This window comes from Gossypium hirsutum, chromosome A06 (assembly GCF_007990345.1).
Source record: "Gossypium hirsutum isolate 1008001.06 chromosome A06, Gossypium_hirsutum_v2.1, whole genome shotgun sequence".
Classification (NCBI taxonomy): Eukaryota; Viridiplantae; Streptophyta; class Magnoliopsida; order Malvales; family Malvaceae; genus Gossypium; species Gossypium hirsutum.
This window is the reverse complement of record NC_053429.1, coordinates 53,121,218-53,141,604: the sequence shown is the minus strand read 5'-3', so window position 1 is coordinate 53,141,604 and position 20,387 is coordinate 53,121,218. Positions and strand designations below refer to the sequence as shown.

General features: G+C 36.8%; 1 non-coding gene across 1 annotated transcript; it reads right to left on the bottom strand.

The window, feature by feature from the left end:
• Positions 1-20,007: 20,007 nt before the first annotated feature.
• Positions 20,008-20,114, bottom strand: LOC121231400 (small nucleolar RNA R71). Its single transcript, XR_005929458.1, has one exon. It is a non-coding gene; the product is annotated as a small nucleolar RNA R71 (small nucleolar RNA).
• Between the last annotated feature and the right edge of the window lie 273 nt (positions 20,115-20,387).

Below are 20,387 nucleotides of genomic sequence, written 5' to 3'. Positions count from 1 at the left end.
ATTGGATGTCTTTCCTGATGAGCTACCAGGGTTACCTCCTAGTCGCGGAGTTGAGTTTGGGATAAAGCTCTTACTGGTACAGCTCTGGTGTCTATCGCCCCTTATAGAATGGCACCGAAGGAGCTTGAGGAGCTTAAAGCATAGATTCAAGAGTTGTTGGATCGAGGGTTTATTCACCCTAGTGTGTCTCCGTGTGGAGCACCTATTTTATTTGTGAAAAAGAAGGATGAAACCATGCGTATGTGCATTAATTATCGGCAACTTAACAAATTGACTGTTAAGAATAAATACTCCCTATCGAGGATTGACAATTTATTCGACCAGTTTCGAGGAGCATCGGTTTTCTCCAAGATTGATCTCTAATCGGCGTACCATCAACTGAGGGTCAAGGAAACTGATGTTTACAAGACAACATTCAGGACTCGTTATGGTCATTACGAGTTTCTAGTAATGCCATTTGGACTGACAAATGTACTAGCGACTTTTATAGATCTGATGAACCGAGTGTTCCAACCCTATTTGGATCGGTTCGTAGTGGTGTTTATAGATGACATTCTGGTGTATTCGAGGACTGAGGAGGAACATGATGCACATCTCTGAGTTGTTTTGCAGATTTTGAGGGATAAACAATTATACGCTAAATTCAGTAAGTGTGAATTCTGGTTACGAGAGGTAACTTTTTTGGGTCATGTGGTGTCTGCTGAGGGGATTGGGGTTGATCCTCGAAAAATTGAAGCCATTCTAGATTGGAAGCAACCTAAGTCAGCATCTGAGATTCAAAGTTTTCAGGGTCTTGCAGGGTATTATAGACAGTTTGTTGAAGGGTTTTCATTTATTGCTGCACCTCTGACTAAGTTACTGCGTAATGGGGTACCGTTTGACTAGACTGATAAGCAGCAGAAAATTTTTGAGAGACTCAAGAAAGTTTTGACTGAGACCCCTATCTTAATACAATCGGAATCTAGGAAGGAAATTCACTATCTTCAGTGATGTGTCACATGTTGGCTTGGGACGTGTGCTGATGCAAGAGGGTAAGGTGGTGGCATATGTGTCTCATCAGCTTAAGACGTATGAAGCGATTTACCCAACCCATGACTTGGAGTTGGCTGCAGTGGTCTTCGCACTGAAAATTTAGAGACATTATTTATATGGTGAGAAGTGTATCATTTACACGGACCATAAGAGCCTCAAGTATCTCCTCACTAAGAAGGAGCTGAATCTTAGGCACGCAGATGGATTGAACTGCTTAAGGATTATGACTGTTCGATTGAAAACCATCCTGGTAAGGCTAATGTGGTAGCCGATCCACTAAGTCGTAGGGCTGTTACTGATTTGAGGGCGATGTTTGCTCATCTCAGTTCATTCGATGATGGTAGTTTACTGTCTGAACTTCGAGTTAAACCGAGGTGGATTGAACAGATTAGAGGTAAGTAGTTGGAGGATGAGTCGTTGAGTTCTCGTTTTCGACAGATAGAGAATGGGGAAATTTCAGATTTTGGAGTAAATAGTGAAGGGGTACTCTGTTTCCGTGGGAGAATCTGTGTACTGAAATATACTAATCTGAGACAGTCTGTACTGCAAGAAGCGCATAGTAGCCCTTTCGCTATGCAGCCTGGTGGGAATAAGATGTACCGACACTTCAGGAATTATATTAGTAGCCAGGTCTTAAGCGGTAAGTTACTGATTTCGTGAGTAAATGTCTAACTTGCCAGCATGTTAAGGCGGAGCATCAATTACCTTCAAAGTTGCTTTAACCAGTTAAGATTTCGTTGTAGAAGTGGGAGAGAGTGACTATGGACTTTGTTAGTGGGCTGCCCTTAACACCTACTAAGAAGGATTCAGTCTGGGTCATTATTGATCGACTGACTAAATCTGCCCATTTCATACTTGTTCGTATTGATTACTCATTGCAGAAATTGGCTAAGCTGTATGTGTCTGAGATAGTGCGACTGCATGGGGTACCGATTTTTATAATATCTGATAGGGATCCTCGCTTCATGTCTCATTTCTGGAAGAAGTTACATGAAGCATTGGGCACTAGGTTGGACTTCAGTACTGCGTTCCATCCCCAGATAGACGGTCAGTCAGAGAGGGTGATTCAGATACTAGAGGACATGTTAAGGAGTTGTGTGATTGACTTCCAGGGTAGTTGGGAGGATTACTTGCTGTTGGCAGAGTTTGCGTACAATAATAGCTACCAATCTAATATACAGATGGCACCTTACGAGGCATTATATGGTCGTTAAGTGTTGTACTCCTATGTGATGGACCGAGTTGAGCGAGCGGCGTGTTCTAGGTCCTAAATTGATTTCTGATACAGAAGTCAAAATTAGATTGATTCGGGATCAGCTGAAGGCAGCATCTGATAGACAAAAGCCATACGCAAATCTAAAATGTAAGGAGATTGAGTATTCTATGAGGGTCTTGGTGTTTCTTAAGGTCTCACCATAGAAGAAGGTGTTGAGGTTTGTTGAGAATGGCATGTTAAGCCCTAGGTTCATTGAGCTTTATCGTATAGTGAAGTGTGTGGGACCGGTTGCCTACCAACTTGATTTACCTCTAGAGTTGGACTGGATTCATGATGTGTTCCACATCTCTATGTTGAGGAGATATCGTTTTGATCCTACGCACATCATCTCGACTGAGGAGATTGAGGTTAGGCCCGATTTGACCTTCGAGGAGGAACCGGTTCAAATTATAGACCGTGATGTAAAAGTTCTAAGGAGAAAGACTGTGCCACTAGTTAAGGTGCTATGGCGTAATCACTGTTCTGAGGAAGCCACGTGTGAACCCAATGAGGTGATGCGACAACAATACCTTCATCTATTTTGATCAGGTAAATTTTGAGGCTGAAATTTTCTTTTAGGGGGTAGAGTTGTAACACCTTAAAAGTTCATGTATTTATTTTTATATGTTGTGATGCATAAGTACATGCTTGCTCCAGTGGTCAAGTGTCCTGAGGAGTGTTGGAGAAGTCCTGAGTTCAAGCCTTGGCATGTGTAAAATTTTGTTTTTTGAATTAACCCTGTCTCTGGACAGTAGGGTTCTTAAATAAATATGGTTAGGTTGTGTCATAAAAAGCTTGCTGGTTCAAGGGAGAGTGGTGTGTTACTCCTGCTGGAAGACCTGAGTTCGAATCCTTGCATACTCAAAAGGGATTAATATTTTGCTGTGTTGAACGACTAAAGTTTGTGTTCCAATGAAAGTTTGAGTAGTGGGATGGTTGGAGAGATTTTAGGAGGAGATTTGGGAGGTGGATAGAGGAGTGTGCGGTTTGAATGAGTGTGGAGAGATTTGGGGAGTGAAATTAGGGGTGTAGTAGTGGTTGGCTGAATGGGGGATTCTCTAGTATGCAAATTCGGTCATAAGACCTCTTTTCTCTTTGTACAGAAAGTGTGTTCTATTTGCTCTCTTTTTCGGCAACTTTTACCCCCTTTTTTGTTTTCTTTGCTTCTTCTTGAATGTTGGTTTGTGTTGACCAATTTCGGCTCCATTCTTCTTCTCCTTCTCAAGTCCTTTTTCCTCTTCTTTTGTTTAGGCTGAATACCTCTTTTCTCTATAGCCGAACTTTACCTTGTTTCATTGATCTCTTTCTCCTTTCCCTCAACTTTTTACTTTGGCCGAATATTGGTAGGGTATCTCTACCTTGTTTTTCTCTTCCTTTATTTTGATTCAACCTATTCTTTCTCTTCTTATATTTTTATCTTGGTCGAATATCATCTGATTTCTTTGTTTTGTTTTTGATTGGTGAGTGTGGGGTGATCGGTTCGGTTAGGCACGACTCTCATCTCCTGCTAAAATGTTCTTGTGTCAGCCGAACTTTGTTGGGTAAGCCTCAGTTCCATTTCTTTTCCTTTCGGATGGTTTCACTTTGTTGACCCGTCTTCTAACTTGGTCTCTTCTTGCTGATTATCTCCTTTGCCGTACAGAACAATTATTATACGGGCTTCTGTGTGTGCTACTTCAATAGTCTGTACGTTGCTCGATTGTTGTGGTAAATATGGTTCGGTGATGATGTTGATATGCTTTAAATGCGAGTCTAATGTTGGAAAACAATGCCTTTCGTGTAGGTAGGGGTCAACTTGATCGGTACTTCCCCTAGGACCAAGAGGGGCGAATTTGGGGACTTTTGTTAAGCAAACCATAATCACTGGAATTCCGTTAGTTTTCTTTTAATCATGAGTTGTTAACTGAGTGATCGACCTATGGATTATTCTTCAAGTATAGGAGCGTTGGGAGTGTGGATTAATCCAAATTGCAAAAAGGTGTGTAATCACACTACTTCTATTGGGAAACGACAAAAGATGGAAAACCAGCATCATCGATGCCACATGAGTGTGCGCTCGCTCGTGTGGTCATCTAAATGCAAAAGCGTGAGCATGTGATTGTGGAGACCACCATGAGCGATTTCATGGGCTTAGGTCATTTTGGGCCACGTTTGGCTGAAATGGGCCATGTGGGCTCCACGAGCTCGTGGGCCCCATACAGATAAAATCGCACAGATGTGTGGAGATTATTGGGGCCGGCTGTGTTGCTTAGACAGCCAAGGTCACTATTTAGGCTTAATGGGCCGCACGAATGTGTGGGTCCACGTGGGCCGTATTATGGGCTTGGGCCCATTTTCATTGTTTAATTGTTAAGGTTGCATGAGTCACACGAGACGACTGTGGACCTACTGTTGGGTCGGTAAGTACATTTAGACCCTAAATTATGTTATGACTGTTATACCCCTATGAGGTAAAAGACGAAAATTCCCCTGTATGTTGTTTGACTATTGAGCATGCCATCTTTATTGTATGCACATTTATATTATATTGCATTGCATAGGGTGGGATATATGATATTGGAGGAAGTGTACTGAAAGCCTATAAGCTTATACTGGCAGCTCTACTGCAATAATATTAGTGCCGAAACTGGTACTATATTCTGGAGTGTAAGGATGGGTGGGTTGATTTTATCCCCACATGAGTGTAGGGCCGGACGAAGTGGAATGTAGAGGATGGATGGGTAGGATCTTCATATGCATTTCTGATACTGTACTGAAATGGACTAAGTCCAACACTGATACTGTTACTGTATTGGGCTAAGGCCCACACTGATATTGCGACTGATATGGGTTTAGGCCCAGACCGTTCAACACTGTATGTTTGACTGTTTGATAAATATGGATTACACACTGAGTTTTCATAAACTCACTTTTCTGTTTATCTGCGCAAGTAATCCGTAGGCGGGTCGGTGCTGCGAGGGACTCGGAGACGACCATACCACTGTTTATGCTTTCGTATTTAACTTTTTAGTAAAAGTAGTTTTCATAGGGTAAATTTTATGTAATAAGCCCACTTAAAGTTATTATTTTTAATTGGGGATTTATTTAATTTGGTTTATATCTGTTAGCAGTAGGATTCGGTTTTCTAAAAACAAACGATTTTCAAATACCAGGTTTCGTATCTCATTTTAAAAGCTTCTGCAATGAACAATGTTTTTAAAGCGTATTAACAACTTAGTATGACACTTGCTTTGCTAAACAAACCTGTAAGTTAGGAAGGAACAAGATAGGATAGCTTTTAACCACAACGGGGCCTGATTACAAACAGATTCTTAAACAAGAATACGCATTCAAGACATAGTCCAGTGTGACATCGCAGATTCACCCATAACGTCTAGGCCGGGTTTAGAGTGTTACATACACATAGCATCACCATCGTACTTGCTCGTAACGTCGTGGATAACGACCAATATCATTCATACTTACAAAGTTATCATTAGGCATAACATTCATAATAAGCAATAAAATAATTATCACATAATGTTAACACAACATAACATACCATATTGTCAGATTATTTACACATGTACTTACCTCGGTACAAAAATCATAGTAATCGAGCTTAATCGTCGTATACTTTAATCTTCCCTCGATCAAGACCCGGTTCACGTTTTTCTGGATCTAAAATGCCAAATTTAGCTTGTTTATTGGTCACATTATGCAAATCAATCCATAATTCATGCTTTGGTAAAATTAACTTTTTAACCCTATCTTTCCATTTATTTACGATTTAGTCCCTAGGCTCGAAAAATGAAATGCATGCATTTTCTTGGTTACCCAAACCTAGACGAACCTTTACTATGCTCATATCAGCCCATATTTTCCTTTATTTCACATTTTTACTACTCAGTTTTACACTTTTACAAACAAGTCCCTTTTTAGGTGCTTTCACTAAAAATCACCTGGTAAAAGATGTTTATCATGTATCAAACATTCATATTCCTCCATTAATCAACAAAATACATGCATGTTACACATGGGTCAAATTTCATACATGAACCCTAGCTCAAAATATAGCTAGAAATGGGTAGATCATGCTTCAAAGGCTTAAAAAATGCAAAGAACGTTAAAAACGGGGCTAGGGAGCACTTACAATCAAGCTTGGAAATGTAGAACAAAACCCTAGCTATGGCTCTTAAGAATTTTGGCTACCACATGGAGAAGATGGACATATTTTTGCTTTGATTTTCCTTTTTTATTCTTTTAATTACCTAATAACCAAAATGCCCTTAAGGCCTTTGTTTCAAATTTTACCTATACATGTCCATTTTTGTCCAAAATTGTAGAAATTGGTCAAATTGCTAATTAGGACCCTCTAATTCATAATATAAAACATTTTCATGCTTAAAGCTTCTAGAATGCAAGTTTTGCATCTTATTCAATTTGGTCCCTAAAGTTCAATTAGACATTTTATTCATAGAATTTCTTCATAAAACTTTCACATAAGCATGCATTCATATCATAGACCTCATAAGAATCATATAATAATTATTTCTATCTCAAATTTGTGGTCTCAAAACCATTGTTCTAACTAGACCCTAATTCAGGATGTTACAACTCTCCCCCTTTAGGGATTTTCATACCCGAAATTCTTACTGATAAAAAGGTTTGGGTACTATTTCCTCATAGCCTCCTCGGGCTCCTATGTGGCCTCTTCAACCCCATGTATTTGCCATAAATATTTCACAAGAGCGACACTTTTTTTTCTCAATTGCTTGACTTCCCGAGCCAATATCTTAACAGGTTCTTCACCATAAGTCATATCCAATTTGATTTCAACCTCTGTCGGTACAATCACATGTGAAGGATCCGGTCTATATCGGTGTAACATGGACACATGAAAGACATCGTTAATCTTTTCTAACTCAGTCGGCAAAGCCAATCGATAAGCATAGGCCCTATCCTTTCGGTAATCTCATACGGTTCTATAAAACGAAGACTTAACTTCCCCTTTCTACCGAATCTCAAAACCTTTTTCCATGGAGATACTTTCAAGAATACCTTATCACCGACTTGATACTCAATCTCTTTCCTTTTTAAATCCGTATACGACTTCTGCCCATCCAAGGCCACTTTCAAACAATCACGAATTACTTTCACCTTTTCTTCGATTTCCTTAACTAAATCGATTCCATGAATCTTATTCTCCTTAAGCTCAGTCCAATACAACGATGTACGACATTTACGTCCATACAATGCCTCATAAGGCGCCATCTTCAAGCTCGACTGGTAACTATTATTGTAAGAAAATTCGATCAAAGGTAAGTACTTTTCACAACTACCTTGGAATTCAAGAACACAACATCTGAGCATATCTTCAAGTGTTTGAATTACTCTCTCTGATTGTCCATCAGTTTGTGGATGAAAAGTGGTACTAAAATTTAGCTTTTTACCCAAAGCTTCTTGTAATTTCTTCTAAAACCACAAAGTGAACCTCGAATCTGTATCCGAAATAATCGATAAAGGTACTATAACACCCCAAACCCAGCCTGGACATTATGGCCGAATCTGGTGATGTCACATTGGGTGTTTTTTGTAAAGTGTCATATCGATGAAAACTCTTACTATATATTTAACCTCTTTGTGTGTTTCTGAGTTATGTCATTTGTAACACCCCTTACTCGTACCCGAGGCCGGATAAGGTACGAGGCGTTACCGGACAAACATACAAACATTAAACTAAAATACGAGCCATAAAATTTCATTCATATTTCAAAACGTTCATTCACTTACACATAGTCCCTTATTTGAGTCTACGAAGCCCAAAACATACTTTAGAAAGGGTTCGAGACTAAACCGAGAACTTACAAAAATCTTAAAAATTTCATGCTTTAAGGCTCCACACGCCCGTCTCCCAAAGTCATGTTCCATACACGGCTGAGACACATGGTCGTGTCTCTACCTATGTGGAATATACCTAGGCTATTTTCCAAGCTTTGGTCAACCTTAATCTCTTACACACTTATACAAAATCAAAAGCATATAACATGGTATTATTTAATGATTAAATATTCTTAATTAAACCAAAAACATAGCATTTTTATATCATCATACATGTGTCTCTCATACTCATTTTACCTTGTTTATTATAGTACCACTTATACATTTATACCAAGATTATCATTTTACCAAATATCTTCAACTTAATCATCAAGCATTCATATTTAAAACTAGATCATATCTTTATAAAATACCACAATTTAGATGCGCAAATAACATGTTTGCCTAAAACATTTTAATTCAACTCCATACCCTACAAGCATTACATTGAGACTAGTCATATATATATACATGTCATGATACATATCATTCTCTTTCTATTTTCTTATAAACACATATCATTTATTTTATTATATCAATATTTCATATACCATAGTTTCCATGTATTCCACATATATTTATTTTCCTCCTCCTCCTCTCCATTCCACATCCTTAATGTATATAGCATTCTTGTAAGTACGATTTCACAATTTACTAGTAAATGCTCACATCAAACTGTCCACACAAGTCATAGTCACTTACTTATTTATAATTCGAGCTACAGAGCTCCAACTTAAGATCCGTAAATTTCCCCTGAAACTAGACTCACATATCTTTGCACCATAAAATTTTCATAATTTTTGGTTTAGCCAATTAGTACAGTTTATTCATTAAAATTTCCCCTGTTTCACATAACCTCTCTTCACTAAAAATTAATTATCTCACAATACAGAAATCGGATAATGTTATTGTTGATTTATATTGAAAATAGACTCATTAGGTATTTTAAAAATATAATTTTAAGCCTCTAATTATTTTTATCCAAATTTTTGTAATTTTCCAAAGTCAGAACAGGGGATCACGTAATCATTCTGAACCAGTCTCACAAAAACATAAATATATCAAAATATAGAACTCCTTTTCTTGCTCTGTTTCTTTTATATGAAAATAGGCTCATTAAGCTTTAATTTAATATCTTATTCAGTCTCTGATTCAATTTCTACTATTTTTGGTGATTTTTAAAAATCACGTCACTACTACTGTCCAAAACAGTTTTATTGCTAATTCACTCTTTCACACTTTCTTTGTATTAACCTCATTTTAACATACATATCACAAATCATTTTCACCACATTTCATACATCACAAGTATAGGCCCATGATCACAAGGTCACTATAAAATCATCCTCATGTATAACTTACTTGTTTATAACCTTACCACATCCTGGTCACTTAATGAACACATCATTTACATAACCAAGTTCATGCACTTATTCATCACAAAACTCACAAAGCAATACATAGAGAGTCTCCCGTTGAACACTTCGGATCAATCCTCGATACTTGGTGGTTTCAGCACATTGCTCCACCCATTATAGAGATCGGCTCTCTTGTACACATGGTGAACACTCAGTACCACCCATGTGACCTAGCCAATTTATCTCGTAGCTCTCTTATCTACATGGTGTCCTTCACCTGGAGCCACGCATACGACCTAGCTACATATATCCCGTAGCTCTCTTATCTACATGGTGCACACATAATATCACCCATGCAACCTAGCTACATCATAATGTCTTGTAGCTCTCTTGTACACATGATGTGCACTTAGCACCATACATGTGACCTAGCTACATACTATCTGTATCATCCAATCTTTCCGAAGGTTCAATCGGGATTTCTCTCTCTTTTCCAACAATTTCACCAATCAAGTAATTATCCACAAACATATTTCCAATATTATTATAAAATATCATAATACAAGTAATATTGATGTATTACTTACATATAAACTTACATCTCATTTAATATCAAGGCAATAACATTAAATTACACATTGCCTTATTAAAAATCATATGAACTTACAATTTCCCATAATATCCATAATCATAGAATTCACATTTATGTATGATAATTCAATGCACTTCATGTACCATAGACATATTTTTAAATCAATTCATAAACTTGGCACCATAATCATTTAATTTAACATAATTCAATTAATTCACTAAATTTATTTCAAATATAAATTACAACATTATTGCTGTATTATTATCATACCAACTTACATACTTTCAACACCTCGAAAATTATAATAAATATATCAATTTTACATTGAAACATGCATAAATTAATGCTTATTATACATATGAACTTACCTCGATACTAAAACGATCATTTTACCAACTTTCCTAATTTTCGATTTTTCTCTCATTCTAGGTTCAGATCTCATTTTTCGGGATCTAAAACATCATATTTTACTTATTTAATTAATGTGCTATTCAAAACAGTCCTTAACTCAAGCTTTGGAAAAATTACAATTTTGCCCCTAAACTTTTGCATATTTACACTTTTGCCCCTAGTCTTGGGAATTAAAATTCATCCCTTATTCTTATGTTTTATGACATGCTAATCACTTTTCCCTTCTATAGCAACATCAAATTCTCACTCTAACAAATACTTATGACTATTAGGTATTTTTACCGATTAAGCCCTTTTACTCGTTTTCACTCAAAACTGAGTAGCACAAGTTGTCTAACATAGTTTAAAACCTCATATTCTATCATAAAATAGACAAATAAACACATTTCACCTCTGGGTATTTTTCCAAATATGAACCCTAGCTTAAATTATTGCTAGAATAAGCTTATTCAAATTACCAGGATTCCAAAAACGTAAAGAACTTGAAAACAGGGTTAGAATGGACTTACTATTGAGCTTGGAAATCTTGAAAAACCTAGCCATGGTTCCCCCATGCTAATTTCAGCCTCCATGAAAAAGATGAGTAAATTTTGGCTTTATTTTCCCTTTTTATTTCTTTTAATTACCAAATGATCAAAATGCCCTTCCTTACTAAACTTTCAAAAATTCCATCCATGTCTAATTTTTGTCCATCACTTAGAAATTGGTCAAATTCCTATTTAAGACCTCATAATTAATATTTCAAAGAAATTTCATACTAGAAACTTCTAGAATGTAAGTTTTGCAACTTATTCAATTTAGTCCCTAACTTCAAATTGAGCACTTTATGCATAGAATTTCTTCACGAAATTTTCACATATCATGAAATCATATCATAGACCTCAAAAGAATCATAAAATAATTATTTTTATCTCAGATTTTGTGGTCCCGAAACCTCTGTTCCAACTAGACCCAATTTTGGGCATTACATCATTCATTTCAAAACTTGAGTCACTAACCAAAAAGTATTTACTTTAAAATCGCTATTCATTTCTAAACATATCATTTTATAGTGGAAGCTTTTTAAAACAGTTGCATACTTGCGTTTACTTTGTAAAAACATTGTTTCTTTTGAAAACTCTAGTTTTCCTATCTCTAGTAGTTTTAAGTCAAAGCAAATAAAAACCCAAATTTAAGTTAAAATCCATAATTTACAGTAAAAATACCTAAATTAAAATTACTTATAAAAATTAAGCAAATATGATAGTAAATGTAGTTTTGTGGCTACCTTTGAGTCCCTCGTAGCACTGATTCGTCTAAGCCTAGGGATTACCTGTACTGATAAACAGATGGGTGAGTTTACGAAAACTCAGTGTGTAATCCCATATAAGAAAATAAAATGGTAGCTAATTCTAGATCATGCGTAGGATAATTTTTCTCATGCGGCTTCAGTTGCCTCGAAGCATAAGCTACTACCTTGCCTTCTTGCATAAGCACACAACCTAGTCCACTCAAGGACGCATCACTATAAATTACAAATTCTTTCCCTAATTCCGATTGTACTAACAATGGTGCCTCAGTCAATAACATTTTCAACTTCTCGAAGCTCTGCTGACATTTTTCTGACCGTTCAAACTTAACATCTTTATGAAGTAGTCTCGTCATAGTGGCTATCATAGAGAACCCTTTACAAACCGTATGTAATAACCGGCCAAACCCAAAAAGCTCCTAACTTCAGTTGCATTCCTTGGCAGCTTCTATTCGATAATAGCAGAAATCTTACTGGGATCAACTCGTATACCATCTCCTGAAATAATATGGCCTCAGAACCTGACCTCTCAAAGCCAAAACTCGTTTTTACTAAACTTGGCATATAACTTTTTATCCCTCAAAGTCTGTAACACTATTCTCAAGTGCTCAGCATGTTCTACCTCATCTTTAGAATAAATTAGAATGTCATTGGTGAACACCATAACAAAACCTATCCAAATATGGCCGAATGATTTGGTTCATTAAATCCATAAACACGGCAGAAGCATTTGTTAACCCAAATGGCATAACAAGAAACTCATAATGGCCGTACCTCGTTCTAAAGGCAGTCTTAGGTGCATCTGACTCCTTAACTCGTAATTGGTAATATCTGGATCTCAAGTCTATCTTAGAAAACCATGTCACTCCTTTCAGCTGGTCAAAAAAATCATCAATCTTTGGAAGAGGATACTTATTTTTTATTGTCACCTTATTGAGTTGCTGGTAGTCAATGCATAATATCATGGAACTGTCCTTCTTTCTCACGAATAATATGGGAGCACCCCATGGCGAAAAGCTAGGTCTCACAAAACCTTTGTCAGTCAATTCCTGCAACTATGACTTCAATTCTTTCAGTTCAATCGGGGCCATCCTATATGGAGCAATAGAGATAGGTGTTGTCCCTGACATTAGCTCAATACCGAATTCAACTTCTCTAATTGGAGGGAAACCCAAAAATTCTTCCGAGAATACATCCGTATACTCGCGTAACTGGCACTAATTCAATTTTCAATTCAGATTCCATTATATTCAATATATATGCCAAATAAGCTTGATACCCTTTTCTCATGTATTTCCGAGCAATCATTGAAGAAATTACCATTGGTGACTTATCTACATCATCTGATTCAACCCGAAGAATCTCACCATTTTCACATTTCAATTCCATAGCTTTCTGTCTACAATTCACTATAGCATCATATAGTGTCAACCAATCCATACCCAGTATGACATCAAATTCATCAAACGACAACAACATCAAGTCGGCCGGAAAACAATGACTTTTAACCATCAAAGGGCATTTCTTACATACTTTATCAACTATCACATGCTTTCCTAATGAGTTTGACACCTTAATCATAAATTTTGTAAACTCGACACGTATATTCATACTAGATGCCAATTTCATACACACATACAAATGAGTACAGCCAGGGTCTATCAAAGCAATAACATAGTATCATAGAGGGAAAAATTACCAGTGATCACATCAAGAGAGGTTGCGTCTTTGCGTGCGGGTATGACATAGGCCTTAGCCAGAGTCCTAGCTTCAGATCTCACTATTGTATCTCATGTCACATTCTTACTACTAGACCTATTCCTGACATTTCTTGAGGGTCTTCGCCTAGAAACTGTGCCACTCAGTCTTGGACTCTGAAATCTTTCTTTCTCTATCATATCGGGACAATCCTTAATAAATTGGTCTAGAGAACCACATCTAAAACAAGATCCTTCACTCACCTTACAATTGCTAGAATGACGTCTACCACATTGCTGGCATTCGGCCTTGGAAGGTTTAGCGTTACCCACACTTGCCACGGATGTAGCCTGAGATCTAAAACCCGAATTCTACTTCCTACGATTCCCGTATAAGTGTCCAGTCGACACATGTGAATGGGAGTACATCTCTCTAGGTTTCTTAGACTGAGTTGGAAATGACTTACTCTGATATCTCTTTCTTGTGTCTCTAGCCTCAAACTCGGCTTTCTTCTTTTCTTTAACCAATTCTTAAGCTTTACAAGCCCACTTAACAAGTACCACAAATTCGTTCAACTTAAGAATACCCACTAATGTCTTAATATCCTCATTAAGCCCATTTTCAAATCTTCTGCACATCTTAGCTTCAGAGGATACACACTCCCGAGCATGTTTGGTGAGTCTGACAAATTCTCTCTCATATTCACTAACTGTCATATGACCCTGTTTCAAATCCAAAAATTCCTTACGCTTCTAATCGATGAATCTTTCACTATTGTATTTCTTTCAGAATTCCTCTTGAAAGAATTCCCAAGTAACCCTCTCCGGTGGTACCACAGATATCAGTGTTCTCCACTTGTGATACGCCGCATCTCTCAGCAAAGATATGGCACATTTTAGGCACTCCTCAAGTGTACAGGATAATTCATCAAATACCCGCATCGAGTTCTCTAACCAGAACTCTGCTTTGTTAGGATCGTCATTAGCCTTTTCCCTAAATTACTCAGCACCTTGCTTTCGAATTTTATCAACTGGTGTTCTAAAGAATCTCATGAAATCCATACGTTGAGGCATCACAGGTGCAGGTTGAGGATTTGGGGGAGGTGGGGGAGGTTGAGCGTTTGGGTTCGTTCGAACGAACTCTTTATACCATGTATTCATCATGTGGAGAAAAGCCTTTCAGCCTTCTTCTTCTCTACTTATAGTTTCGGGTCTACTCTCAGATGGCATCACTCCTTCAGCTGGGACAGGCGCGTTACTTTCTACATCATCCACCACTGCTCTATCGAGATCCATTTGATATATGAAAACATATTTTAATATTGTCAGGAGTCATCACAATATCATTATATATATACGTATGGCATGTATAGCTAGACTCAAATATGCTAGGTTAGTTCGAGAATCGACTAAACTATAGTTCTGATACCACTAAATGTACATCCCTTACCCATATCCGACGCCAGACAGGGTATGAGGCATTACCAAACTTGTACTCATACATTCATGCAAAAGTCGGGAAATAAAATTTTTCTTTAAAACAACTTCATTCATACATACACAAATTGTCCCTACTATGAGACTACGAGGCCCAAAACAGCCATTGAAAAAGGATCAGGACTAAATCGGGAACTCTTAGAAAGTTTGGGAAATTTTCCCTAATACAGAGCCACACGCCCGTGTGAAACAGGGGACACGCCCGTGTGCTCTTGACACGCCTGTGTCCTCCAACCGTGTAACTCTCTGACTATGACGTCAGTGCCAATTTAGGGTCACACGGCGGCATTACACGCTCGTGTGGTCAGACCATGTGGTCAATTAAAATTAAATGAATTTTTCATAAAAAGGTGTATACTTCACACGGCCAGAGTATATGCCCATGTGGGTAGGCCGTGTCTCTCACACGGCCAAGACACACGCCCGTGTCTTAGCCCGTGTGCTTACTACTGAGCATACTGACTTGAAAAAGTATGGTGCAGGGGACACACGGCCATTCCAAACACCTGTGGGTCAAACCGTGTGTGACACACAGCCTAGACACATGCCCATGTGTCTACCTGTGTGAACAATTTGAAGGCTATTTTCCAAGCCAATTGCCACCCTTAATCACTCATGCACTGTAACATAATAAAGAGCATGCAACATGACATACTTAGACACTCAATATTTAACACCATAGCACTTTCACTTTTTTTATAATATCATCCTATTGCACATTCCCTTAATCACACCACCTGGAAGCATTTATACAAACTTCATGCAAATCAATTTAACTATCCAAATTCCAAGTTGCACATTGATAACTATTTTCATCTTAGGTTAATAAACCATTTCTTATTTCCTAGTATTAAATTCATACATCTTCATACATCCACCAAGCAATCATATTCCACATCAGCAAGGAAACATCTCATGTATGCATGAACAATTAGATATTACAACCCAAGAATCAATCATAAGCCATATCACATGGCTATTACAAAATGAATCATCAACATCATGGGCCTTCACAATTTGGCCAAATAGCATGACACATATCACAAAAAGACCAAGTCCTCTATACATGCCATACTCAAAATAATAATTTAACTATACCCAATATTGCTTTGATAGTGAGATCGAATACTCCGACAACTTCCGATCCCCGAGCTAGCTTGGCAGAACTACAAGGGATGGAAAAGAGAGGGGAGTAAGCATTTAACCTTAGTAAGTCCACGTGCAAATAATATGCAATATTAGTATACCATAATCATGCAAGACATAATAGCATAACACCAAGATTATTCGTCATTCAAGCATTTTGGCTCATGTATCAAGTGTTCATATACATATATATATATGAATATACTTTCCCGTCACATACCATCCTTTAACAAGGCATCCCTTATGAGTATAACATACGTACCTGTACATATTCGTAGCATACCAAATAACTTTACCTTCATTACCATGCCATCTTGGGACTTTATCGCATCATTCATTATAATACCCGTTGAACACTTGGAATACTATTGGATACACGGAAACTTGCACATAAATGCCACATAAACATACGTAGCTGAAGCTACCTCATATCATGAAATGCTCACCATGGAGCTACTCACAGGCTTGCTCATATAAGCTTCTGATCAAGGTGTAACTACACAGGCTACTCACAAAAGCTGTCAGGAATCCGAACACTCAAGGATTACCTAGCTACCGATAAGACACACAAGACCATTTTCCGGAACTCAATCACATGTAACGCATCCATTATGAACTCGAACCAGTCAACGAGCTCGGATGCTCGCATCCATAATGAACTTGGACCACTCAACGAGCTCGGATGTCATATATATCATGAACCCGGATCACTCAACGAGTTCGGACTTCTTAATTCCTTGTGACATGTCACTTGTATCCTAAACTATTCTTAAGGTTCAAACGGGGTTTTTCTCACTTACACATAGCATCTCCATCGTACTTGCTCGTAACGTCGTGGATAACGACCAATGTCATTCATACTTACAAATTCATCATTAGGCATAGCATTCATAATAAGCAATAAAATAATTATCACATAGTGTTAACACAACATAACATACCATGTTGTCACATTATTTACACATGTACTTACCTCGGCACAAAAATGATGGTAATCGAGCCTAATCGTCGTATACTTTAATCTTCCCTCGATCAAGACCCAGTTCACGTTTTTCTTGATCTAAAATGCCAAATTTAACTTGTTTATTAATCATATTACGCAAATCGATCCATAATTCATGCTTTGGTAAAATTACCTTTTTACCCCTATCTTTCTATTTATTTACGATTTAGTCCCTAGGCTCATATCAGCCTAGCCAAACCTTTACTATGCTCATATCAGCCCATATTTTCCTTTATTTCATATTTTTACTATTCACTTTCATACTTTTACAAACAAGTCCCTTTTTTAAGCGTTTTCACTAAAAATCACCTAGTAAAAGATGTTTATCATGTATCAAACATTCATATTCCTCCATTAATCAACAAAATACATGCATGTTACACATGGGTCAAATTTCATACATGAACCCTAGCTCGAAATATAGCTAGAAATGGGTAGATCATGCTTCAAAGACTTCAAAAATGCAAAGAACATTAGAAATGGGGCTAGAGAGCACTTACAATCAAGCTTGGAAATGTTGAACAAAACCCTGGCTATGGCTATTGAGAATTTCGGCTAGCACATGGAGAAGATGGACACATTTTTGCTTTGATTTTCCCTTTTTATTCTTTTAATTACCAAATGACCAAAATGCCCTTAAGGCCTTTTCTTTCAATTTTTTCCTATGCATGTCTATTTTTGTCCAAAATTATAGAAATTGGTCAAATTTCTAATTAGGACCCTCTAATTAATAATCTAAAACATTTTCATGCTTAAATCTTCTAGAATGCGAGTTTTGCATCTTATTCAATTTGGTCCCCGAAGTTCAATTAGACATTTTATGCATAGAATTTCTTCATGAAACTTTCACATAAGCATGAATTCATATCATAATCCTCATAAGAATATTATAATAATTATTTCTATCTCAGATTTGTGATCTCAAAACCACTGTTTCGACTAGACCTTGATTCAGGATGTTACATGTCTGGCCAAGGGAGTGCTCTTTAGCTGATAATTTTAGCTATTTTTAGCCGCCCTCTTCAGCTATAAAAATCCCCTTAGGCTGGTCATTTGAAACACATATCAAGCATTCACATCTTTTCTCTGTTCTCTTCACTTTCTCTCTTCTTTTCCATTCCAAATTCCCTTGCTCTCTTGCCGATTTCGCCTCTTGGAAAAGGGGCATCCATCAGCCATTTGGAGCAGCAATTAAGTGTTCATAGTAGCCTTGATCGACAAGGACAATAGAGAAGGAAGAACAAAGCAAACTAGTCAAGCCACAGAAAAACACCAGATTTGATTTTCGTTCCCTATCTCTTTAATTTTTGTTGTTGTTATGATAAATAAATCTATGAATATTTATGTTGTTGATATCGTTAATTTAATCAATTTAGCTTGAATTTAATTCGTGTTAGGTTGATTGCATTTCGTTTGCTAAAATTGTTAAAATTGTGTTTATGTTGTTATAGGTCTCAGTAAGATGCTTGATTAAGTAAAATCATGACTAAGTTATTCTTGCATTACAATTGTAAGGTAGCTAATGAATTAATTATTTAAATAGATTGAAATTGTAATTAATTGACACAGTACTTAATCAGTGCATGTTTAATCATCTAAGGTAGCTGAGGATTAAATTAGCAACGGTATCTGACGATACATTTGCCTTTCATAACTTGCAAGATTATTGTGATTAAACTGTTTCAAGGTAGGGATACTTTGCTACCTCATGTAGTCTTTTATGTGCTTATTAGATTTAATTAATCGTTTAAATTGACATAGGGATATGTCCAGGAGATTATTTTGATTTAATAGGTATGTATGTGCAATAACATATTTGCCTAATAAAGATTTGTTTAATCGGTTGAATTGACATAAGGATATAGTCAAGAGATAATGGATTTTGGTAAGTGAGTATGCTCATAAGTTAGCAAATTTCCGAGTTTCCGTGAATTTATTCGTAACAATATAAACATGAGTTTAATAATTCTAAGTTAAGAAATGTAATTGATCTAACACAATTATGTCATCTTGATTAAAATCGTATTTTGAAATCGTACATTTGAGACTTATTTATTTAGTTTACTTAGTTTAAAATCTTAGTTTTTAATCACCCTCTTCAAACAAAATATTTTTCTTCACCAAAGTGTTTTAAATAGCATTCATAAATAATTCTTTTCACAGTCCCTGTAGGTAAGATAACTCAATATTTACTTGTCTCTTTATTACTTGTTGCAATTGTGTACACTTGCACATTTCCGTCGTTCCAAGTTTTTGACGTCGTTGCTGGATACTGTTTTAGAAGACATTATTTGTGAAATTGTTAATTTTTCATTTTGGTCTATTTTTTTCTATTAAATTTTAATTCTATTTTTGTGTGTGTTTGTTTCAGATGTTTATGAGTATTTATCAAATCATTGACTTACTCCCCGTAAACCCTGAAATTGAAAGGACTTTTTGACAAAGTAGAAGACAAGAAACCAAAGAAGAACCGAAGATATGAATTTCGAATATCCAGGAGGAACATTCATTTATAATACTCACAATCCGATCATTGTTGCTGATGATAAAAACTGTGCCATTCAACAATATGCCATTCCTCTATTCAACTAGCTCAATCCTAGAATTAGGAGACCCGAAATTGAGACACAACAATTTGAGCTGAAGCAGGTCATGTTCCAAATGTTGCAAAATATAGGTCAATTTAGTGAGTGATTCATTTAAACTAGTCGGGGTGACTGAGGACACCTTGAGACTAAGATTATTTCCATACTCCTAAAGAGATAAAGCACGAGCATGGTTGAACTCCCTACCGTCTGGTTCCATAACTACATGGCAAGAGTTGGTTGAACATTTCTTAATGAAATATTTCCCTCCATCTTTAACCACCAAGATCTGAAATGGAATCACTTTATTTCAGCAAAATGATGAAGAATCTTTATATGGGGCATGGGAGGGATTTAAGGAGTTATTACGAAAGTGCCCTCATCATGGCTTTCCTTGTTGCGTTCAAATGGAGACATTTTATATTAGTCTCAATATTCATACTAGAATGATGGTGGATGCTTCAGCAAATGGAGCCCTTCTTTCTAAGTCTTATAACGATGGTTATGAGATTATTGAAAGAATTGCCAACAATAACTATCAGTGGCCAACCAACCGAGTAGCCTCAGAAAGACAAGCAGTAGGATTACATAAAACAGATACACTTGCTTCTTTGGTAGCCCAGGTATCCTCTGTGTCTTCTATGCTTAAGAACATAACTGTTAA